The sequence below is a fragment of the Triturus cristatus genome, chromosome 11 (assembly GCF_964204655.1).
Source record: "Triturus cristatus chromosome 11, aTriCri1.1, whole genome shotgun sequence".
Lineage (NCBI taxonomy): Eukaryota > Metazoa > Chordata > Amphibia > Caudata > Salamandridae > Triturus > Triturus cristatus.
This window is the reverse complement of record NC_140594.1, coordinates 936689139-936714792: the sequence shown is the minus strand read 5'-3', so window position 1 is coordinate 936714792 and position 25654 is coordinate 936689139. Positions and strand designations below refer to the sequence as shown.

The 25654-nt window shown below is 36.8% G+C and overlaps 2 long non-coding RNA genes across 2 annotated transcripts; both read right to left on the bottom strand.

Annotated features, from left to right (window-relative positions):
- Positions 1-3278: 3278 nt before the first annotated feature.
- Positions 3279-13058, bottom strand: LOC146785673 (uncharacterized). Its single transcript, XR_014970752.1, has 19 exons — positions 12940-13058; positions 12432-12550; positions 11923-12076; positions 11415-11533; positions 10907-11025; positions 10398-10551; positions 9886-10008; positions 9378-9496; positions 8870-8988; positions 8362-8480; positions 7854-7972; positions 7346-7464; positions 6838-6956; positions 6329-6482; positions 5821-5939; positions 5313-5431; positions 4296-4414; positions 3788-3906; positions 3279-3432 (listed from the first exon to the last, which is right to left on the bottom strand). It is a non-coding gene; the product is annotated as an uncharacterized LOC146785673 (long non-coding RNA).
- Positions 13059-13447: 389 nt separating this feature from the next.
- On the bottom strand, positions 13448-24236 carry LOC146785672 (uncharacterized). Its single transcript, XR_014970747.1, has 21 exons — positions 24125-24236; positions 23615-23769; positions 23104-23226; positions 22594-22748; positions 22086-22204; positions 21578-21696; positions 21070-21188; positions 20562-20680; positions 20054-20172; positions 19546-19664; positions 18529-18647; positions 18021-18139; positions 17513-17631; positions 17005-17123; positions 16497-16615; positions 15989-16107; positions 15481-15599; positions 14972-15125; positions 14464-14582; positions 13956-14074; positions 13448-13600 (listed from the first exon to the last, which is right to left on the bottom strand). It is a non-coding gene; the product is annotated as an uncharacterized LOC146785672 (long non-coding RNA).
- Positions 24237-25654: the final 1418 nt, after the last annotated feature.

Here is a 25654-nt window from a genome sequence, read left to right as displayed (position 1 = left end):
ACATACTTCTCTGCAACATTGCTAGTTCCAGGATATAAAGCAGGCTTTAGTAGCGTTGGAGGCAGCCAGGCTTTTATGAACTATCATGACCAACACAATGTGATCCATATTACTCTCATCTTGACAGAAATTATGTTCAGGCACAGTCTCCCACTATAAGGTAGTGAGGACATGCTGATGCTGTGAGCGTCTTTTTAATGCATAAAGGAATTATTGTGAGTTTTACTTGCCTTATAAATTGGTAAAATGATCCCGTATGCCGGAAGACTTCCTTTTTTTTTTCTTCAGTCTCGGCAATTCAGAGAAACTAGGTTGTGAAACACTGCCACCTCTGGTCATTCAGTATAATCTGCAGATGGAAAAGTCCACTGTTAGCACATTTTCTATAAGCAATACAAAAAAAATCTTGATTTTTAGAAAGCGTAAACAGATCAATACTATGGAGTCTTTTATTGTGAAAATCAACAGCTCATTAGAAAATCAAATCTCAATTTTAGTTTTTAACCTCACATACTTCTCTGCAACATTGCTAGCTCCAGGATATAAAGCAGGCTTTAGTAGCATTGGAGGCAGCCAGGCTTTTATGAGCTATCATGACCAACACAATGTGATCCATATTACTTTCATCTTGACAGAAATTATGTTCAGGCTCAGTCTCCCACTGTAAGGTAGTGAGGACATGCTGATGCTGTGAGCGTCTTTTTAATGCATAAAGGAATTATTGTGAGTTTTACTTGCCTTATAAATTGGTAAAATGATCCCGTATGCCGGAAGACTTCCTTTTTTTTTTCTTCAGTCTCGGCAATTCAGAGAAACTAGGTTGTGAAACACTGCCACCTCTGGTCATTCAGTATAATCTGCAGATGGAAAAGTCCACTGTTAGCACATTTTCTATAAGCAATACAAAAAAAATCTTGATGATTAGAAAGCGTAAACAGATCAATACTATGGAGTCTTTTATTGTGAAAATCAACAGCTCATTAGAAATTCAAATCTCAATTTTAGTTTTTAACCTCACATACTTCTCTGCAACATTGCTAGTTCCAGGATATAAAGCAGGCTTTAGTAGCGTTGGAGGCAGCCAGGCTTTTATGAACTATCATGACCAACACAATGTGATCCATATTACTCTCATCTTGACAGAAATTATGTTCAGGCACAGTCTCCCACTATAAGGTAGTGAGGACATGCTGATGCTGTGAGCGTCTTTTTAATGCATAAAGGAATTATTGTGAGTTTTACTTGCCTTATAAATTGGTAAAATGATCCCGTATGCCGGAAGACTTCCTTTTTTTTTTCTTCAGTCTCGGCAATTCAGAGAAACTAGGTTGTGAAACACTGCCACCTCTGGTCATTCAGTATAATCTGCAGATGGAAAAGTCCACTGTTAGCACATTTTCTATAAGCAATACAAAAAAAATCTTGATTTTTAGAAAGCGTAAACAGATCAATACTATGGAGTCTTTTATTGTGAAAATCAACAGCTCATTAGAAAATCAAATCTCAATTTTAGTTTTTAACCTCACATACTTCTCTGCAACATTGCTAGTTCCAGGATATAAAGCAGGCTTTAGTAGCGTTGGAGGCAGCCAGGCTTTTATGAACTATCATGACCAACACAATGTGATCCATATTACTCTCATCTTGACAGAAATTATGTTCAGGCACAGTCTCCCACTATAAGGTAGTGAGGACATGCTGATGCTGTGAGCGTCTTTTTAATGCATAAAGGAATTATTGTGAGTTTTACTTGCCTTATAAATTGGTAAAATGATCCCGTATGCCGGAAGACTTCCTTTTTTTTTTCTTCAGTCTCGGCAATTCAGAGAAACTAGGTTGTGAAACACTGCCACCTCTGGTCATTCAGTATAATCTGCAGATGGAAAAGTCCACTGTTAGCACATTTTCTATAAGCAATACAAAAAAAATCTTGATTTTTAGAAAGCGTAAACAGATCAATACTATGGAGTCTTTTATTGTGAAAATCAACAGCTCATTAGAAAATCAAATCTCAATTTTAGTTTTTAACCTCACATACTTCTCTGCAACATTGCTAGCTCCAGGATATAAAGCAGGCTTTAGTAGCATTGGAGGCAGCCAGGCTTTTATGAGCTATCATGACCAACACAATGTGATCCATATTACTTTCATCTTGACAGAAATTATGTTCAGGCTCAGTCTCCCACTGTAAGGTAGTGAGGACATGCTGATGCTGTGAGCGTCTTTTTAATGCATAAAGGAATTATTGTGAGTTTTACTTGCCTTATAAATTGGTAAAATGATCCCGTATGCCGGAAGACTTCCTTTTTTTTTTCTTCAGTCTCGGCAATTCAGAGAAACTAGGTTGTGAAACACTGCCACCTCTGGTCATTCAGTATAATCTGCAGATGGAAAAGTCCACTGTTAGCACATTTTCTATAAGCAATACAAAAAAAATCTTGATGATTAGAAAGCGTAAACAGATCAATACTATGGAGTCTTTTATTGTGAAAATCAACAGCTCATTAGAAATTCAAATCTCAATTTTAGTTTTTAACCTCACATACTTCTCTGCAACATTGCTAGTTCCAGGATATAAAGCAGGCTTTAGTAGCGTTGGAGGCAGCCAGGCTTTTATGAACTATCATGACCAACACAATGTGATCCATATTACTCTCATCTTGACAGAAATTATGTTCAGGCACAGTCTCCCACTATAAGGTAGTGAGGACATGCTGATGCTGTGAGCGTCTTTTTAATGCATAAAGGAATTATTGTGAGTTTTACTTGCCTTATAAATTGGTAAAATGATCCCGTATGCCGGAAGACTTCCTTTTTTTTTTCTTCAGTCTCGGCAATTCAGAGAAACTAGGTTGTGAAACACTGCCACCTCTGGTCATTCAGTATAATCTGCAGATGGAAAAGTCCACTGTTAGCACATTTTCTATAAGCAATACAAAAAAAATCTTGATTTTTAGAAAGCGTAAACAGATCAATACTATGGAGTCTTTTATTGTGAAAATCAACAGCTCATTAGAAATTCAAATCTCAATTTTAGTTTTTAACCTCACATACTTCTCTGCAACATTGCTAGTTCCAGGATATAAAGCAGGCTTTAGTAGCGTTGGAGGCAGCCAGACTTTTATGAACTATCATGACCAACACAATGTGATCCATATTACTCTCATCTTGACAGAAATTATGTTCAGGCACAGTCTCCCACTGTAAGGTAGTGAGGACATGCTGATGCTGTGAGCGTCTTTTTAATGCATAAAGGAATTATTGTGAGTTTTACTTGCCTTGCATATTGGTAAAATGATGCCGTATGCCGGAAGACTTCCTTTTTTTTTTTCTTCAGTCTCGTCAATTCAGAGAAACTCGGTTGTGAAACACTGCCACCTCTGGTCATTCAGTATAATTTGCAGATGGAAAAGTCCACTGTTAGCACATTTTCTATAAGCAATACAAAAAAAATCTTGATTTTTAGAAAGCGTAAACAGATCAATACTATGGAGTCTTTTATTGTGAAAATCAACAGCTCATTAGAAATTCAAATCTCAATTTTAGTTTTTAACCTCACATACTTCTCTGCAACATTGCTAGTTCCAGGATATAAAGCAGGCTTTAGTAGCGTTGGAGGCAGCCAGGCTTTTATGAACTATCATGACCAACACAATGTGATCCATATTACTCTCATCTTGACAGAAATTATGTTCAGGCACAGTCTCCCACTATAAGGTAGTGAGGACATGCTGATGCTGTGAGCGTCTTTTTAATGCATAAAGGAATTATTGTGAGTTTTACTTGCCTTATAAATTGGTAAAATGATCCCGTATGCCGGAAGACTTCCTTTTTTTTTTCTTCAGTCTCGGCAATTCAGAGAAACTAGGTTGTGAAACACTGCCACCTCTGGTCATTCAGTATAATCTGCAGATGGAAAAGTCCACTGTTAGCACATTTTCTATAAGCAATACAAAAAAAATCTTGATGATTAGAAAGCGTAAACAGATCAATACTATGGAGTCTTTTATTGTGAAAATCAACAGCTCATTAGAAATTCAAATCTCAATTTTAGTTTTTAACCTCACATACTTCTCTGCAACATTGCTAGTTCCAGGATATAAAGCAGGCTTTAGTAGCGTTGGAGGCAGCCAGGCTTTTATGAACTATCATGACCAACACAATGTGATCCATATTACTCTCATCTTGACAGAAATTATGTTCAGGCACAGTCTCCCACTATAAGGTAGTGAGGACATGCTGATGCTGTGAGCGTCTTTTTAATGCATAAAGGAATTATTGTGAGTTTTACTTGCCTTATAAATTGGTAAAATGATCCCGTATGCCGGAAGACTTCCTTTTTTTTTTCTTCAGTCTCGGCAATTCAGAGAAACTAGGTTGTGAAACACTGCCACCTCTGGTCATTCAGTATAATCTGCAGATGGAAAAGTCCACTGTTAGCACATTTTCTATAAGCAATACAAAAAAAATCTTGATTTTTAGAAAGCGTAAACAGATCAATACTATGGAGTCTTTTATTGTGAAAATCAACAGCTCATTAGAAATTCAAATCTCAATTTTAGTTTTTAACCTCACATACTTCTCTGCAACATTGCTAGTTCCAGGATATAAAGCAGGCTTTAGTAGCGTTGGAGGCAGCCAGACTTTTATGAACTATCATGACCAACACAATGTGATCCATATTACTCTCATCTTGACAGAAATTATGTTCAGGCACAGTCTCCCACTGTAAGGTAGTGAGGACATGCTGATGCTGTGAGCGTCTTTTTAATGCATAAAGGAATTATTGTGAGTTTTACTTGCCTTGCATATTGGTAAAATGATGCCGTATGCCGGAAGACTTCCTTTTTTTTTTTCTTCAGTCTCGTCAATTCAGAGAAACTCGGTTGTGAAACACTGCCACCTCTGGTCATTCAGTATAATTTGCAGATGGAAAAGTCCACTGTTAGCACATTTTCTATAAGCAATACAAAAAAAATCTTGATTTTTAGAAAGCGTAAACAGATCAATACTATGGAGTCTTTTATTGTGAAAATCAACAGCTCATTAGAAAATCAAATCTCAATTTTAGTTTTTAACCTCACATACTTCTCTGCAACATTGCTAGCTCCAGGATATAAAGCAGGCTTTAGTAGCATTGGAGGCAGCCAGGCTTTTATGAGCTATCATGACCAACACAATGTGATCCATATTACTTTCATCTTGACAGAAATTATGTTCAGGCACAGTCTCCCACTATAAGGTAGTGAGGACATGCTGATGCTGTGAGCGTCTTTTTAATGCATAAAGGAATTATTGTGAGTTTTACTTGCCTTATAAATTGGTAAAATGATCCCGTATGCCGGAAGACTTCCTTTTTTTTTTCTTCAGTCTCGGCAATTCAGAGAAACTAGGTTGTGAAACACTGCCACCTCTGGTCATTCAGTATAATCTGCAGATGGAAAAGTCCACTGTTAGCACATTTTCTATAAGCAATACAAAAAAAATCTTGATTTTTAGAAAGCGTAAACAGATCAATACTATGGAGTCTTTTATTGTGAAAATCAACAGCTCATTAGAAAATCAAATCTCAATTTTAGTTTTTAACCTCACATACTTCTCTGCAACATTGCTAGCTCCAGGATATAAAGCAGGCTTTAGTAGCATTGGAGGCAGCCAGGCTTTTATGAGCTATCATGACCAACACAATGTGATCCATATTACTTTCATCTTGACAGAAATTATGTTCAGGCACAGTCTCCCACTGTAAGGTAGTGAGGACATGCTGATGCTGTGAGCGTCTTTTTAATGCATAAAGGAATTATTGTGAGTTTTACTTGCCTTATAAATTGGTAAAATGATCCCGTATGCCGGAAGACTTCCTTTTTTTTTTCTTCAGTCTCGGCAATTCAGAGAAACTAGGTTGTGAAACACTGCCACCTCTGGTCATTCAGTATAATCTGCAGATGGAAAAGTCCACTGTTAGCACATTTTCTATAAGCAATACAAAAAAAATCTTGATGATTAGAAAGCGTAAACAGATCAATACTATGGAGTCTTTTATTGTGAAAATCAACAGCTCATTAGAAATTCAAATCTCAATTTTAGTTTTTAACCTCACATACTTCTCTGCAACATTGCTAGTTCCAGGATATAAAGCAGGCTTTAGTAGCGTTGGAGGCAGCCAGACTTTTATGAACTATCATGACCAACACAATGTGATCCATATTACTCTCATCTTGACAGAAATTATGTTCAGGCACAGTCTCCCACTGTAAGGTAGTGAGGACATGCTGATGCTGTGAGCGTCTTTTTAATGCATAAAGGAATTATTGTGAGTTTTACTTGCCTTGCATATTGGTAAAATGATGCCGTATGCCGGAAGACTTCCTTTTTTTTTTTCTTCAGTCTCGTCAATTCAGAGAAACTCGGTTGTGAAACACTGCCACCTCTGGTCATTCAGTATAATTTGCAGATGGAAAAGTCCACTGTTAGCACATTTTCTATAAGCAATACAAAAAAAATCTTGATTTTTAGAAAGCGTAAACAGATCAATACTATGGAGTCTTTTATTGTGAAAATCAACAGCTCATTAGAAATTCAAATCTCAATTTTAGTTTTTAACCTCACATACTTCTCTGCAACATTGCTAGTTCCAGGATATAAAGCAGGCTTTAGTAGCGTTGGAGGCAGCCAGGCTTTTATGAACTATCATGACCAACACAATGTGATCCATATTACTCTCATCTTGACAGAAATTATGTTCAGGCACAGTCTCCCACTATAAGGTAGTGAGGACATGCTGATGCTGTGAGCGTCTTTTTAATGCATAAAGGAATTATTGTGAGTTTTACTTGCCTTATAAATTGGTAAAATGATCCCGTATGCCGGAAGACTTCCTTTTTTTTTTCTTCAGTCTCGGCAATTCAGAGAAACTAGGTTGTGAAACACTGCCACCTCTGGTCATTCAGTATAATCTGCAGATGGAAAAGTCCACTGTTAGCACATTTTCTATAAGCAATACAAAAAAAATCTTGATTTTTAGAAAGCGTAAACAGATCAATACTATGGAGTCTTTTATTGTGAAAATCAACAGCTCATTAGAAAATCAAATCTCAATTTTAGTTTTTAACCTCACATACTTCTCTGCAACATTGCTAGCTCCAGGATATAAAGCAGGCTTTAGTAGCATTGGAGGCAGCCAGGCTTTTATGAGCTATCATGACCAACACAATGTGATCCATATTACTTTCATCTTGACAGAAATTATGTTCAGGCTCAGTCTCCCACTGTAAGGTAGTGAGGACATGCTGATGCTGTGAGCGTCTTTTTAATGCATAAAGGAATTATTGTGAGTTTTACTTGCCTTATAAATTGGTAAAATGATCCCGTATGCCGGAAGACTTCCTTTTTTTTTTCTTCAGTCTCGGCAATTCAGAGAAACTAGGTTGTGAAACACTGCCACCTCTGGTCATTCAGTATAATCTGCAGATGGAAAAGTCCACTGTTAGCACATTTTCTATAAGCAATACAAAAAAAATCTTGATGATTAGAAAGCGTAAACAGATCAATACTATGGAGTCTTTTATTGTGAAAATCAACAGCTCATTAGAAATTCAAATCTCAATTTTAGTTTTTAACCTCACATACTTCTCTGCAACATTGCTAGTTCCAGGATATAAAGCAGGCTTTAGTAGCGTTGGAGGCAGCCAGGCTTTTATGAACTATCATGACCAACACAATGTGATCCATATTACTCTCATCTTGACAGAAATTATGTTCAGGCACAGTCTCCCACTATAAGGTAGTGAGGACATGCTGATGCTGTGAGCGTCTTTTTAATGCATAAAGGAATTATTGTGAGTTTTACTTGCCTTATAAATTGGTAAAATGATCCCGTATGCCGGAAGACTTCCTTTTTTTTTTCTTCAGTCTCGGCAATTCAGAGAAACTAGGTTGTGAAACACTGCCACCTCTGGTCATTCAGTATAATCTGCAGATGGAAAAGTCCACTGTTAGCACATTTTCTATAAGCAATACAAAAAAAATCTTGATTTTTAGAAAGCGTAAACAGATCAATACTATGGAGTCTTTTATTGTGAAAATCAACAGCTCATTAGAAAATCAAATCTCAATTTTAGTTTTTAACCTCACATACTTCTCTGCAACATTGCTAGTTCCAGGATATAAAGCAGGCTTTAGTAGCGTTGGAGGCAGCCAGGCTTTTATGAACTATCATGACCAACACAATGTGATCCATATTACTCTCATCTTGACAGAAATTATGTTCAGGCACAGTCTCCCACTATAAGGTAGTGAGGACATGCTGATGCTGTGAGCGTCTTTTTAATGCATAAAGGAATTATTGTGAGTTTTACTTGCCTTATAAATTGGTAAAATGATCCCGTATGCCGGAAGACTTCCTTTTTTTTTTCTTCAGTCTCGGCAATTCAGAGAAACTAGGTTGTGAAACACTGCCACCTCTGGTCATTCAGTATAATCTGCAGATGGAAAAGTCCACTGTTAGCACATTTTCTATAAGCAATACAAAAAAAATCTTGATTTTTAGAAAGCGTAAACAGATCAATACTATGGAGTCTTTTATTGTGAAAATCAACAGCTCATTAGAAAATCAAATCTCAATTTTAGTTTTTAACCTCACATACTTCTCTGCAACATTGCTAGCTCCAGGATATAAAGCAGGCTTTAGTAGCATTGGAGGCAGCCAGGCTTTTATGAGCTATCATGACCAACACAATGTGATCCATATTACTTTCATCTTGACAGAAATTATGTTCAGGCTCAGTCTCCCACTGTAAGGTAGTGAGGACATGCTGATGCTGTGAGCGTCTTTTTAATGCATAAAGGAATTATTGTGAGTTTTACTTGCCTTATAAATTGGTAAAATGATCCCGTATGCCGGAAGACTTCCTTTTTTTTTTCTTCAGTCTCGGCAATTCAGAGAAACTAGGTTGTGAAACACTGCCACCTCTGGTCATTCAGTATAATCTGCAGATGGAAAAGTCCACTGTTAGCACATTTTCTATAAGCAATACAAAAAAAATCTTGATGATTAGAAAGCGTAAACAGATCAATACTATGGAGTCTTTTATTGTGAAAATCAACAGCTCATTAGAAATTCAAATCTCAATTTTAGTTTTTAACCTCACATACTTCTCTGCAACATTGCTAGTTCCAGGATATAAAGCAGGCTTTAGTAGCGTTGGAGGCAGCCAGGCTTTTATGAACTATCATGACCAACACAATGTGATCCATATTACTCTCATCTTGACAGAAATTATGTTCAGGCACAGTCTCCCACTATAAGGTAGTGAGGACATGCTGATGCTGTGAGCGTCTTTTTAATGCATAAAGGAATTATTGTGAGTTTTACTTGCCTTATAAATTGGTAAAATGATCCCGTATGCCGGAAGACTTCCTTTTTTTTTTCTTCAGTCTCGGCAATTCAGAGAAACTAGGTTGTGAAACACTGCCACCTCTGGTCATTCAGTATAATCTGCAGATGGAAAAGTCCACTGTTAGCACATTTTCTATAAGCAATACAAAAAAAATCTTGATTTTTAGAAAGCGTAAACAGATCAATACTATGGAGTCTTTTATTGTGAAAATCAACAGCTCATTAGAAAATCAAATCTCAATTTTAGTTTTTAACCTCACATACTTCTCTGCAACATTGCTAGTTCCAGGATATAAAGCAGGCTTTAGTAGCGTTGGAGGCAGCCAGGCTTTTATGAACTATCATGACCAACACAATGTGATCCATATTACTCGCATCTTGACAGAAATTATGTTCAGGCACAGTCTCCCACTATAAGGTAGTGAGGACATGCTGATGCTGTGAGCGTCTTTTTAATGCATAAAGGAATTATTGTGAGTTTTACTTGCCTTATAAATTGGTAAAATGATGCCGTATGCCGGAAGACTTCCTTTTTTTTTTTGTTCTTCAGTCTCGGCAATTCAGAGAAACTCGGTTGTGAAACACTGCCACCTCTGGTCATTCAGTATAATCTGTAGATGGAAAAGTCCACTGTTAGCACATTTTCTATAAGCAATACAAAAAAAATCTTGATTTTTAGAAAGCGTAAACAGATCAATACTATGGAGTCTTTTATTGTGAAAATCAACAGCTCATTAGAAATTCAAATCTCAATTTTAGTTTTTAACCTCACATACTTCTCTGCAACATTGCTAGTTCCAGGATATAAAGCAGGCTTTAGTAGCGTTGGAGGCAGCCAGACTTTTATGAACTATCATGACCAACACAATGTGATCCATATTACTCTCATCTTGACAGAAATTATGTTCAGGCACAGTCTCCCACTGTAAGGTAGTGAGGACATGCTGATGCTGTGAGCGTCTTTTTAATGCATAAAGGAATTATTGTGAGTTTTACTTGCCTTGCATATTGGTAAAATGATGCCGTATGCCGGAAGACTTCCTTTTTTTTTTTCTTCAGTCTCGTCAATTCAGAGAAACTCGGTTGTGAAACACTGCCACCTCTGGTCATTCAGTATAATTTGCAGATGGAAAAGTCCACTGTTAGCACATTTTCTATAAGCAATACAAAAAAAATCTTGATTTTTAGAAAGCGTAAACAGATCAATACTATGGAGTCTTTTATTGTGAAAATCAACAGCTCATTAGAAAATCAAATCTCAATTTTAGTTTTTAAGCTCACATACTTCTCTGCAACATTGCTAGCTCCAGGATATAAAGCAGGCTTTAGTAGCATTGGAGGCAGCCAGGCTTTTATGAGCTATCATGACCAACACAATGTGATCCATATTACTTTCATCTTGACAGAAATTATGTTCAGGCACAGTCTCCCACTGTAAGGTAGTGAGGACATGCTGATGCTGTGAGCGTCTTTTTAATGCATAAAGGAATTATTGTGAGTTTTACTTGCCTTATAAATTGGTAAAATGATCCCGTATGCCGGAAGACTTCCTTTTTTTTTTCTTCAGTCTCGGCAATTCAGAGAAACTAGGTTGTGAAACACTGCCACCTCTGGTCATTCAGTATAATCTGCAGATGGAAAAGTCCACTGTTAGCACATTTTCTATAAGCAATACAAAAAAAATCTTGATGATTAGAAAGCGTAAACAGATCAATACTATGGAGTCTTTTATTGTGAAAATCAACAGCTCATTAGAAATTCAAATCTCAATTTTAGTTTTTAACCTCACATACTTCTCTGCAACATTGCTAGTTCCAGGATATAAAGCAGGCTTTAGTAGCGTTGGAGGCAGCCAGGCTTTTATGAACTATCATGACCAACACAATGTGATCCATATTACTCTCATCTTGACAGAAATTATGTTCAGGCACAGTCTCCCACTATAAGGTAGTGAGGACATGCTGATGCTGTGAGCGTCTTTTTAATGCATAAAGGAATTATTGTGAGTTTTACTTGCCTTATAAATTGGTAAAATGATCCCGTATGCCGGAAGACTTCCTTTTTTTTTTCTTCAGTCTCGGCAATTCAGAGAAACTAGGTTGTGAAACACTGCCACCTCTGGTCATTCAGTATAATCTGCAGATGGAAAAGTCCACTGTTAGCACATTTTCTATAAGCAATACAAAAAAAATCTTGATTTTTAGAAAGCGTAAACAGATCAATACTATGGAGTCTTTTATTGTGAAAATCAACAGCTCATTAGAAATTCAAATCTCAATTTTAGTTTTTAACCTCACATACTTCTCTGCAACATTGCTAGTTCCAGGATATAAAGCAGGCTTTAGTAGCGTTGGAGGCAGCCAGACTTTTATGAACTATCATGACCAACACAATGTGATCCATATTACTCTCATCTTGACAGAAATTATGTTCAGGCACAGTCTCCCACTGTAAGGTAGTGAGGACATGCTGATGCTGTGAGCGTCTTTTTAATGCATAAAGGAATTATTGTGAGTTTTACTTGCCTTGCATATTGGTAAAATGATGCCGTATGCCGGAAGACTTCCTTTTTTTTTTTCTTCAGTCTCGTCAATTCAGAGAAACTCGGTTGTGAAACACTGCCACCTCTGGTCATTCAGTATAATTTGCAGATGGAAAAGTCCACTGTTAGCACATTTTCTATAAGCAATACAAAAAAAATCTTGATTTTTAGAAAGCGTAAACAGATCAATACTATGGAGTCTTTTATTGTGAAAATCAACAGCTCATTAGAAATTCAAATCTCAATTTTAGTTTTTAACCTCACATACTTCTCTGCAACATTGCTAGTTCCAGGATATAAAGCAGGCTTTAGTAGCGTTGGAGGCAGCCAGGCTTTTATGAACTATCATGACCAACACAATGTGATCCATATTACTCTCATCTTGACAGAAATTATGTTCAGGCACAGTCTCCCACTATAAGGTAGTGAGGACATGCTGATGCTGTGAGCGTCTTTTTAATGCATAAAGGAATTATTGTGAGTTTTACTTGCCTTATAAATTGGTAAAATGATCCCGTATGCCGGAAGACTTCCTTTTTTTTTTCTTCAGTCTCGGCAATTCAGAGAAACTAGGTTGTGAAACACTGCCACCTCTGGTCATTCAGTATAATCTGCAGATGGAAAAGTCCACTGTTAGCACATTTTCTATAAGCAATACAAAAAAAATCTTGATGATTAGAAAGCGTAAACAGATCAATACTATGGAGTCTTTTATTGTGAAAATCAACAGCTCATTAGAAATTCAAATCTCAATTTTAGTTTTTAACCTCACATACTTCTCTGCAACATTGCTAGTTCCAGGATATAAAGCAGGCTTTAGTAGCGTTGGAGGCAGCCAGGCTTTTATGAACTATCATGACCAACACAATGTGATCCATATTACTCTCATCTTGACAGAAATTATGTTCAGGCACAGTCTCCCACTATAAGGTAGTGAGGACATGCTGATGCTGTGAGCGTCTTTTTAATGCATAAAGGAATTATTGTGAGTTTTACTTGCCTTATAAATTGGTAAAATGATCCCGTATGCCGGAAGACTTCCTTTTTTTTTTCTTCAGTCTCGGCAATTCAGAGAAACTAGGTTGTGAAACACTGCCACCTCTGGTCATTCAGTATAATCTGCAGATGGAAAAGTCCACTGTTAGCACATTTTCTATAAGCAATACAAAAAAAATCTTGATTTTTAGAAAGCGTAAACAGATCAATACTATGGAGTCTTTTATTGTGAAAATCAACAGCTCATTAGAAATTCAAATCTCAATTTTAGTTTTTAACCTCACATACTTCTCTGCAACATTGCTAGTTCCAGGATATAAAGCAGGCTTTAGTAGCGTTGGAGGCAGCCAGACTTTTATGAACTATCATGACCAACACAATGTGATCCATATTACTCTCATCTTGACAGAAATTATGTTCAGGCACAGTCTCCCACTGTAAGGTAGTGAGGACATGCTGATGCTGTGAGCGTCTTTTTAATGCATAAAGGAATTATTGTGAGTTTTACTTGCCTTGCATATTGGTAAAATGATGCCGTATGCCGGAAGACTTCCTTTTTTTTTTCTTCAGTCTCGTCAATTCAGAGAAACTCGGTTGTGAAACACTGCCACCTCTGGTCATTCAGTATAATTTGCAGATGGAAAAGTCCACTGTTAGCACATTTTCTATAAGCAATACAAAAAAAATCTTGATTTTTAGAAAGCGTAAACAGATCAATACTATGGAGTCTTTTATTGTGAAAATCAACAGCTCATTAGAAAATCAAATCTCAATTTTAGTTTTTAACCTCACATACTTCTCTGCAACATTGCTAGCTCCAGGATATAAAGCAGGCTTTAGTAGCATTGGAGGCAGCCAGGCTTTTATGAGCTATCATGACCAACACAATGTGATCCATATTACTTTCATCTTGACAGAAATTATGTTCAGGCACAGTCTCCCACTATAAGGTAGTGAGGACATGCTGATGCTGTGAGCGTCTTTTTAATGCATAAAGGAATTATTGTGAGTTTTACTTGCCTTATAAATTGGTAAAATGATCCCGTATGCCGGAAGACTTCCTTTTTTTTTTCTTCAGTCTCGGCAATTCAGAGAAACTAGGTTGTGAAACACTGCCACCTCTGGTCATTCAGTATAATCTGCAGATGGAAAAGTCCACTGTTAGCACATTTTCTATAAGCAATACAAAAAAAATCTTGATTTTTAGAAAGCGTAAACAGATCAATACTATGGAGTCTTTTATTGTGAAAATCAACAGCTCATTAGAAAATCAAATCTCAATTTTAGTTTTTAACCTCACATACTTCTCTGCAACATTGCTAGCTCCAGGATATAAAGCAGGCTTTAGTAGCATTGGAGGCAGCCAGGCTTTTATGAGCTATCATGACCAACACAATGTGATCCATATTACTTTCATCTTGACAGAAATTATGTTCAGGCACAGTCTCCCACTGTAAGGTAGTGAGGACATGCTGATGCTGTGAGCGTCTTTTTAATGCATAAAGGAATTATTGTGAGTTTTACTTGCCTTATAAATTGGTAAAATGATCCCGTATGCCGGAAGACTTCCTTTTTTTTTTCTTCAGTCTCGGCAATTCAGAGAAACTAGGTTGTGAAACACTGCCACCTCTGGTCATTCAGTATAATCTGCAGATGGAAAAGTCCACTGTTAGCACATTTTCTATAAGCAATACAAAAAAAATCTTGATGATTAGAAAGCGTAAACAGATCAATACTATGGAGTCTTTTATTGTGAAAATCAACAGCTCATTAGAAATTCAAATCTCAATTTTAGTTTTTAACCTCACATACTTCTCTGCAACATTGCTAGTTCCAGGATATAAAGCAGGCTTTAGTAGCGTTGGAGGCAGCCAGACTTTTATGAACTATCATGACCAACACAATGTGATCCATATTACTCTCATCTTGACAGAAATTATGTTCAGGCACAGTCTCCCACTGTAAGGTAGTGAGGACATGCTGATGCTGTGAGCGTCTTTTTAATGCATAAAGGAATTATTGTGAGTTTTACTTGCCTTGCATATTGGTAAAATGATGCCGTATGCCGGAAGACTTCCTTTTTTTTTTTCTTCAGTCTCGTCAATTCAGAGAAACTCGGTTGTGAAACACTGCCACCTCTGGTCATTCAGTATAATTTGCAGATGGAAAAGTCCACTGTTAGCACATTTTCTATAAGCAATACAAAAAAAATCTTGATTTTTAGAAAGCGTAAACAGATCAATACTATGGAGTCTTTTATTGTGAAAATCAACAGCTCATTAGAAATTCAAATCTCAATTTTAGTTTTTAACCTCACATACTTCTCTGCAACATTGCTAGTTCCAGGATATAAAGCAGGCTTTAGTAGCGTTGGAGGCAGCCAGGCTTTTATGAACTATCATGACCAACACAATGTGATCCATATTACTCTCATCTTGACAGAAATTATGTTCAGGCACAGTCTCCCACTATAAGGTAGTGAGGACATGCTGATGCTGTGAGCGTCTTTTTAATGCATAAAGGAATTATTGTGAGTTTTACTTGCCTTATAAATTGGTAAAATGATCCCGTATGCCGGAAGACTTCCTTTTTTTTTTCTTCAGTCTCGGCAATTCAGAGAAACTAGGTTGTGAAACACTGCCACCTCTGGTCATTCAGTATAATCTGCAGATGGAAAAGTCCACTGTTAGCACATTTTCTATAAGCAATACAAAAAAAATCTTGATTTTTAGAAAGCGTAAACAGATCAATACTATGGAGTCTTTTATTGTGAAAATCAACAGCTCATTAGAAAATCAAATCTCAATTTTAGTTTTTAACCTCACATACTTCTCTGCAACATTGCTAGCTCCAGGATATAAAGCAGGCTTTAGTAGCATTGGAGGCAGCCAGGCTTTTATGAGCTATCATGACCAACACAATGTGATCCATATTACTTTCATCTTGACAGAAATTATGTTCAGGCTCAGTCTCCCACTGTAAGGTAGTGAGGACATGCTGATGCTGTGAGCGTCTTTTTAATGCATAAAGGAATTATTGTGAGTTTTACTTGCCTTATAAATTGGTAAAATGATCCCGTATGCCGGAAGACTTCCTTTTTTTTTTCTTCAGTCTCGGCAATTCAGAGAAACTAGGTTGTGAAACACTGCCACCTCTGGTCATTCAGTATAATCTGCAGATGGAAAAGTCCACTGTTAGCACATTTTCTATAAGCAATACAAAAAAAATCTTGATGATTAGAAAGCGTAAACAGATCAATACTATGGAGTCTTTTATTGTGAAAATCAACAGCTCATTAGAAATTCAAATCTCAATTTTAGTTTTTAACCTCACATACTTCTCTGCAACATTGCTAGTTCCAGGATATAAAGCAGGCTTTAGTAGCGTTGGAGGCAGCCAGGCTTTTATGAACTATCATGACCAACACAATGTGATCCATATTACTCTCATCTTGACAGAAATTATGTTCAGGCACAGTCTCCCACTATAAGGTAGTGAGGACATGCTGATGCTGTGAGCGTCTTTTTAATGCATAAAGGAATTATTGTGAGTTTTACTTGCCTTATAAATTGGTAAAATGATCCCGTATGCCGGAAGACTTCCTTTTTTTTTTCTTCAGTCTCGGCAATTCAGAGAAACTAGGTTGTGAAACACTGCCACCTCTGGTCATTCAGTATAATCTGCAGATGGAAAAGTCCACTGTTAGCACATTTTCTATAAGCAATACAAAAAAAATCTTGATTTTTAGAAAGCGTAAACAGATCAATACTATGGAGTCTTTTATTGTGAAAATCAACAGCTCATTAGAAAATCAAATCTCAATTTTAGTTTTTAACCTCACATACTTCTCTGCAACATTGCTAGCTCCAGGATATAAAGCAGGCTTTAGTAGCATTGGAGGCAGCCAGGCTTTTATGAGCTATCATGACCAACACAATGTGATCCATATTACTTTCATCTTGACAGAAATTATGTTCAGGCTCAGTCTCCCACTGTAAGGTAGTGAGGACATGCTGATGCTGTGAGCGTCTTTTTAATGCATAAAGGAATTATTGTGAGTTTTACTTGCCTTATAAATTGGTAAAATGATCCCGTATGCCGGAAGACTTCCTTTTTTTTTTCTTCAGTCTCGGCAATTCAGAGAAACTAGGTTGTGAAACACTGCCACCTCTGGTCATTCAGTATAATCTGCAGATGGAAAAGTCCACTGTTAGCACATTTTCTATAAGCAATACAAAAAAAATCTTGATGATTAGAAAGCGTAAACAGATCAATACTATGGAGTCTTTTATTGTGAAAATCAACAGCTCATTAGAAATTCAAATCTCAATTTTAGTTTTTAACCTCACATACTTCTCTGCAACATTGCTAGTTCCAGGATATAAAGCAGGCTTTAGTAGCGTTGGAGGCAGCCAGGCTTTTATGAACTATCATGACCAACACAATGTGATCCATATTACTCTCATCTTGACAGAAATTATGTTCAGGCACAGTCTCCCACTATAAGGTAGTGAGGACATGCTGATGCTGTGAGCGTCTTTTTAATGCATAAAGGAATTATTGTGAGTTTTACTTGCCTTATAAATTGGTAAAATGATCCCGTATGCCGGAAGACTTCCTTTTTTTTTTCTTCAGTCTCGGCAATTCAGAGAAACTAGGTTGTGAAACACTGCCACCTCTGGTCATTCAGTATAATCTGCAGATGGAAAAGTCCACTGTTAGCACATTTTCTATAAGCAATACAAAAAAAATCTTGATTTTTAGAAAGCGTAAACAGATCAATACTATGGAGTCTTTTATTGTGAAAATCAACAGCTCATTAGAAAATCAAATCTCAATTTTAGTTTTTAACCTCACATACTTCTCTGCAACATTGCTAGCTCCAGGATATAAAGCAGGCTTTAGTAGCATTGGAGGCAGCCAGGCTTTTATGAGCTATCATGACCAACACAATGTGATCCATATTACTTTCATCTTGACAGAAATTATGTTCAGGCACAGTCTCCCACTGTAAGGTAGTGAGGACATGCTGATGCTGTGAGCGTCTTTTTAATGCATAAAGGAATTATTGTGAGTTTTACTTGCCTTATAAATTGGTAAAATGATCCCGTATGCCGGAAGACTTCCTTTTTTTTTTCTTCAGTCTCGGCAATTCAGAGAAACTAGGTTGTGAAACACTGCCACCTCTGGTCATTCAGTATAATCTGCAGATGGAAAAGTCCACTGTTAGCACATTTTCTATAAGCAATACAAAAAAAATCTTGATGATTAGAAAGCGTAAACAGATCAATACTATGGAGTCTTTTATTGTGAAAATCAACAGCTCATTAGAAAATCAAATCTCAATTTTAGTTTTTAACCTCACATACTTCTCTGCAACATTGCTAGCTCCAGGATATAAAGCAGGCTTTAGTAGCATTGGAGGCAGCCAGGCTTTTATGAGCTATCATGACCAACACAATGTGATCCATATTACTTTCATCTTGACAGAAATTATGTTCAGGCACAGTCTCCCACTGTAAGGTAGTGAGGACATGCTGATGCTGTGAGCGTCTTTTTAATGCATAAAGGAATTATTGTGAGTTTTACTTGCCTTATAAATTGGTAAAATGATCCCGTATGCCGGAAGACTTCCTTTTTTTTTTCTTCAGTCTCGGCAATTCAGAGAAACTAGGTTGTGAAACACTGCCACCTCTGGTCATTCAGTATAATCTGCAGATGGAAAAGTCCACTGTTAGCACATTTTCTATAAGCAATACAAAAAAAATCTTGATGATTAGAAAGCGTAAACAGATCAATACTATGGAGTCTTTTATTGTGAAAATCAACAGCTCATTAGAAATTCAAATCTCAATTTTAGTTTTTAACCTCACATACTTCTCTGCAACATTGCTAGTTCCAGGATATAAAGCAGGCTTTAGTAGCGTTGGAGGCAGCCAGACTTTTATGAACTATCATGACCAACACAATGTGATCCATATTACTCTCATCTTGACAGAAATTATGTTCAGGCACAGTCTCCCACTGTAAGGTAGTGAGGACATGCTGATGCTGTGAGCGTCTTTTTAATGCATAAAGGAATTATTGTGAGTTTTACTTGCCTTGCATATTGGTAAAATGATGCCGTATGCCGGAAGACTTCCTTTTTTTTTTTCTTCAGTCTCGTCAATTCAGAGAAACTCGGTTGTGAAACACTGCCACCTCTGGTCATTCAGTATAATTTGCAGATGGAAAAGTCCACTGTTAGCACATTTTCTATAAGCAATACAAAAAAAATCTTGATTTTTAGAAAGCGTAAACAGATCAATACTATGGAGTCTTTTATTGTGAAAATCAACAGCTCATTAGAAATTCAAATCTCAATTTTAGTTTTTAACCTCACATACTTCTCTGCAACATTGCTAGTTCCAGGATATAAAGCAGGCTTTAGTAGCGTTGGAGGCAGCCAGGCTTTTATGAACTATCATGACCAACACAATGTGATCCATATTACTCTCATCTTGACAGAAATTATGTTCAGGCACAGTCTCCCACTATAAGGTAGTGAGGACATGCTGATGCTGTGAGCGTCTTTTTAATGCATAAAGGAATTATTGTGAGTTTTACTTGCCTTATAAATTGGTAAAATGATCCCGTATGCCGGAAGACTTCCTTTTTTTTTTCTTCAGTCTCGGCAATTCAGAGAAACTAGGTTGTGAAACACTGCCACCTCTGGTCATTCAGTATAATCTGCAGATGGAAAAGTCCACTGTTAGCACATTTTCTATAAGCAATACAAAAAAAATCTTGATTTTTAGAAAGCGTAAACAGATCAATACTATGGAGTCTTTTATTGTGAAAATCAACAGCTCATTAGAAAATCAAATCTCAATTTTAGTTTTTAACCTCACATACTTCTCTGCAACATTGCTAGCTCCAGGATATAAAGCAGGCTTTAGTAGCATTGGAGGCAGCCAGGCTTTTATGAGCTATCATGACCAACACAATGTGATCCATATTACTTTCATCTTGACAGAAATTATGTTCAGGCTCAGTCTCCCACTGTAAGGTAGTGAGGACATGCTGATGCTGTGAGCGTCTTTTTAATGCATAAAGGAATTATTGTGAGTTTTACTTGCCTTATAAATTGGTAAAATGATCCCGTATGCCGGAAGACTTCCTTTTTTTTTTCTTCAGTCTCGGCAATTCAGAGAAACTAGGTTGTGAAACACTGCCACCTCTGGTCATTCAGTATAATCTGCAGATGGAAAAGTCCACTGTTAGCACATTTTCTATAAGCAATACAAAAAAAATCTTGATGATTAGAAAGCGTAAACAGATCAATACTATGGAGTCTTTTATTGTGAAAATCAACAGCTCATTAGAAATTCAAATCTCAATTTTAGTTTTTAACCTCACATACTTCTCTGCAACATTGCTAGTTCCAGGATATAAAGCAGGCTTTAGTAGCGTTGGAGGCAGCCAGGCTTTTATGAACTATCATGACCAACACAATGTGATCCATATTACTCTCATCTTGACAGAAATTATGTTCAGGCACAGTCTCCCACTATAAGGTAGTGAGGACATGCTGATGCTGTGAGCGTCTTTTTAATGCATAAAGGAATTATTGTGAGTTTTACTTGCCTTATAAATTGGTAAAATGATCCCGTATGCCGGAAGACTTCCTTTTTTTTTTCTTCAGTCTCGGCAATTCAGAGAAACTAGGTTGTGAAACACTGCCACCTCTGGTCATTCAGTATAATCTGCAGATGGAAAAGTCCACTGTTAGCACATTTTCTATAAGCAATACAAAAAAAATCTTGATTTTTAGAAAGCGTAAACAGATCAATACTATGGAGTCTTTTATTGTGAAAATCAACAGCTCATTAGAAAATCAAATCTCAATTTTAGTTTTTAACCTCACATACTTCTCTGCAACATTGCTAGCTCCAGGATATAAAGCAGGCTTTAGTAGCATTGGAGGCAGCCAGGCTTTTATGAGCTATCATGACCAACACAATGTGATCCATATTACTTTCATCTTGACAGAAATTATGTTCAGGCACAGTCTCCCACTGTAAGGTAGTGAGGACATGCTGATGCTGTGAGCGTCTTTTTAATGCATAAAGGAATTATTGTGAGTTTTACTTGCCTTATAAATTGGTAAAATGATCCCGTATGCCGGAAGACTTCCTTTTTTTTTTCTTCAGTCTCGGCAATTCAGAGAAACTAGGTTGTGAAACACTGCCACCTCTGGTCATTCAGTATAATCTGCAGATGGAAAAGTCCACTGTTAGCACATTTTCTATAAGCAATACAAAAAAAATCTTGATGATTAGAAAGCGTAAACAGATCAATACTATGGAGTCTTTTATTGTCAAAATCAACAGCTCATTAGAAATTCAAATCTCAATTTTAGTTTTTAACCTCACATACTTCTCTGCAACATTGCTAGTTCCAGGATATAAAGCAGGCTTTAGTAGCGTTGGAGGCAGCCAGGCTTTTATGAACTATCATGACCAACACAATGTGATCCATATTACTCTCATCTTGACAGAAATTATGTTCAGGCACAGTCTCCCACTATAAGGTAGTGAGGACATGCTGATGCTGTGAGCGTCTTTTTAATGCATAAAGGAATTATTGTGAGTTTTACTTGCCTTATAAATTGGTAAAATGATCCCGTATGCCGGAAGACTTCCTTTTTTTTTTCTTCAGTCTCGGCAATTCAGAGAAACTAGGTTGTGAAACACTGCCACCTCTGGTCATTCAGTATAATCTGCAGATGGAAAAGTCCACTGTTAGCACATTTTCTATAAGCAATACAAAAAAAATCTTGATTTTTAGAAAGCGTAAACAGATCAATACTATGGAGTCTTTTATTGTGAAAATCAACAGCTCATTAGAAAATCAAATCTCAATTTTAGTTTTTAACCTCACATACTTCTCTGCAACATTGCTAGCTCCAGGATATAAAGCAGGCTTTAGTAGCGTTGGAGGCAGCCAGGCTTTTATGAACTATCATGACCAACACAATGTGATCCATATTACTTTCATCTTGACAGAAATTATGTTCAGGCACAGTCTCCCACTGTAAGGTAGTGAGGACATGCTGATGCTGTGAGCGTCTTTTTAATGCATAAAGGAATTATTGTGAGTTTTACTTGCCTTATAAATTGGTAAAATGATCCCGTATGCCGGAAGACTTCCTTTTTTTTTTCTTCAGTCTCGGCAATTCAGAGAAACTAGGTTGTGAAACACTGCCACCTCTGGTCATTCAGTATAATCTGCAGATGGAAAAGTCCACTGTTAGCACATTTTCTATAAGCAATACAAAAAAAATCTTGATGATTAGAAAGCGTAAACAGATCAATACTATGGAGTCTTTTATTGTGAAAATCAACAGCTCATTAGAAATTCAAATCTCAATTTTAGTTTTTAACCTCACATACTTCTCTGCAACATTGCTAGTTCCAGGATATAAAGCAGGCTTTAGTAGCGTTGGAGGCAGCCAGGCTTTTATGAACTATCATGACCAACACAATGTGATCCATATTACTCTCATCTTGACAGAAATTATGTTCAGGCACAGTCTCCCACTATAAGGTAGTGAGGACATGCTGATGCTGTGAGCGTCTTTTTAATGCATAAAGGAATTATTGTGAGTTTTACTTGCCTTGCATATTGGTAAAATGATGCCGTATGCCGGAAGACTTCCTTTTTTTTGTTTCTTCAGTCTCGGCAATTCAGAGAAACTCGGTTGTGAAACACTGCCACCTCTGGTCATTCAGTATAATTTGCAGATGGAAAAGTCCACTGTTAGCACATTTTCTATAAGCAATACAAAAAAAATCTTGATTTTTAGAAAGCGTAAACAGATCAATACTATGGAGTCTTTTATTGTGAAAATCAACAGCTCATTAGAAAATCAAATCTCAATTTTAGTTTTTAACCTCACATACTTCTCTGCAACATTGCTAGTTCCAGGATATAAAGCAGGCTTTAGTAGCGTTGGAGGCAGCCAGACTTTTATGAACTATCATGACCAACACAATGTGATCCATATTACTCTCATCTTGATAGAAATTATGTTCAGGCACAGTCTCCCACTGTAAGGTAGTGAGGACATGCTGATGCTGTGAGCGTCTTTTTAATGCATAAAGGAATTATTGTGAGTTTTACGTGCCTTGCATATTGGTAAAATGATGCCGTATGCCGGAAGACTTCCTTTTTTGTTTTTTTCTTCAGTCTCGGCAATTCAGAGAAACTCGGTTGTGAAACACTGCCACCTCTGGTCATTCAGTATAATCTGTAGATGGAAAAGTCCACTGTTAGCACATTTTCTATAAGCAATACAAAAAAATCTTGATGATTAGAAAGCGTAAACAGATCAATACTATGGAGTCTTTTATTGTGAAAATCAACAGCTCATTAGAAATTCAAATCTCAATTTTAGTTTTTAACCTCACATACTTCTCTGCAACATTGCTAGTTCCAGGATATAAAGCAGGCTTTAGTAGCGTTGGAGGCAGCCAGGCTTTTATGAACTATCATGACCAACACAATGTGATCCATATTACTCTCATCTTGACAGAAATTATGTTCAGGCACAGTCTCCCACTATAAGGTAGTGAGGACATGCTGATGCTGTGAGCGTCTTTTTAATGCATAAAGGAATTATTGTGAGTTTTACTTGCCTTGCATATTGGTAAAATGATGCCGTATGCCGGAAGACTTCCTTTTTTTTGTTTCTTCAGTCTCGGCAATTCAGAGAAACTCGGTTGTGAAACACTGCCACCTCTGGTCATTCAGTATAATTTGCAGATGGAAAAGTCCACTGTTAGCACATTTTCTATAAGCAATACAAAAAAAATCTTGATTTTTAGAAAGCGTAAACAGATCAATACTATGGAGTCTTTTATTGTGAAAATCAACAGCTCATTAGAAAATCAAATCTCAATTTTAGTTTTTAACCTCACATACTTCTCTGCAACATTGCTAGTTCCAGGATATAAAGCAGGCTTTAGTAGCGTTGGAGGCAGCCAGACTTTTATGAACTATCATGACCAACACAATGTGATCCATATTACTCTCATCTTGATAGAAATTATGTTCAGGCACAGTCTCCCACTGTAAGGTAGTGAGGACATGCTGATGCTGTGAGCGTCTTTTTAATGCATAAAGGAATTATTGTGAGTTTTACGTGCCTTGCATATTGGTACAATGATGCCGTATGCCGGAAGACTTCCTTTTTTGTTTTTTTCTTCAGTCTCGGCAATTCAGAGAAACTCGGTTGTGAAACACTGCCACCTCTGGTCATTCAGTATAATCTGTAGATGGAAAAGTCCACTGTTAGCACATTTTCTATAAGCAATACAAAAAAATCTTGATTTTTAGAAAGGGTAAACAGATCAATACTATGGAGTCTTTTATTGTGAAAATCAACAGCTCATTAGAAAATCAAATCTCAATTTTAGTTTTTAACCTCACATACTTCTCTGCAACATTGCTAGCTCCAGGATATAAAGCAGGCTTTAGTAGCATTGGAGGCAGCCAGGCTTTTATGAGCTATCATGACCAACACAATGTGATCCATATTACTTTCATCTTGACAGAAATTATGTTCAGGCACAGTCTCCCACTGTAAGGTAGTGAGGACATGCTGATGCTGTGAGCGTCTTTTTAATGCATAAAGGAATTATTGTGAGTTTTACTTGCCTTATAAATTGGTAAAATGATGCCGTATGCCGGAAGACTTCCTTTTTTTTTTGTTCTTCAGTCTCGGCAATTCAGAGAAACTCGGTTGTGAAACACTGCCACCTCTGGTCATTCAGTATAATCTGTAGATGGAAAAGTCCACTGTTAGCACATTTTCTATAAGCAATACAAAAAAAATCTTGATTTTTAGAAAGCGTAAACAGATCAATACTATGGAGTCTTTTATTGTGAAAATCAACAGCTCATTAGAAATTCAAATCTCAATTTTAGTTTTTAACCTCACATACTTCTCTGCAACATTGCTAGTTCCAGGATATAAAGCAGGCTTTAGTAGCGTTGGAGGCAGCCAGGCTTTTATGAACTATCATGACCAACACAATGTGATCCATATTACTCTCATCTTGACAGAAATTATGTTCAGGCACAGTCTCCCACTATAAGGTAGTGAGGACATGCTGATGCTGTGAGCGTCTTTTTAATGCATAAAGGAATTATTGTGAGTTTTACTTGCCTTATAAATTGGTAAAATGATCCCGTATGCCGGAAGACTTCCTTTTTTTTTTCTTCAGTCTCGGCAATTCAGAGAAACTAGGTTGTGAAACACTGCCACCTCTGGTCATTCAGTATAATCTGCAGATGGAAAAGTCCACTGTTAGCACATTTTCTATAAGCAATACAAAAAAAATCTTGATTTTTAGAAAGCGTAAACAGATCAATACTATGGAGTCTTTTATTGTGAAAATCAACAGCTCATTAGAAAATCAAATCTCAATTTTAGTTTTTAACCTCACATACTTCTCTGCAACATTGCTAGTTCCAGGATATAAAGCAGGCTTTAGTAGCGTTGGAGGCAGCCAGGCTTTTATGAACTATCATGACCAACACAATGTGATCCATATTACTCGCATCTTGACAGAAATTATGTTCAGGCACAGTCTCCCACTATAAGGTAGTGAGGACATGCTGATGCTGTGAGCGTCTTTTTAATGCATAAAGGAATTATTGTGAGTTTTACTTGC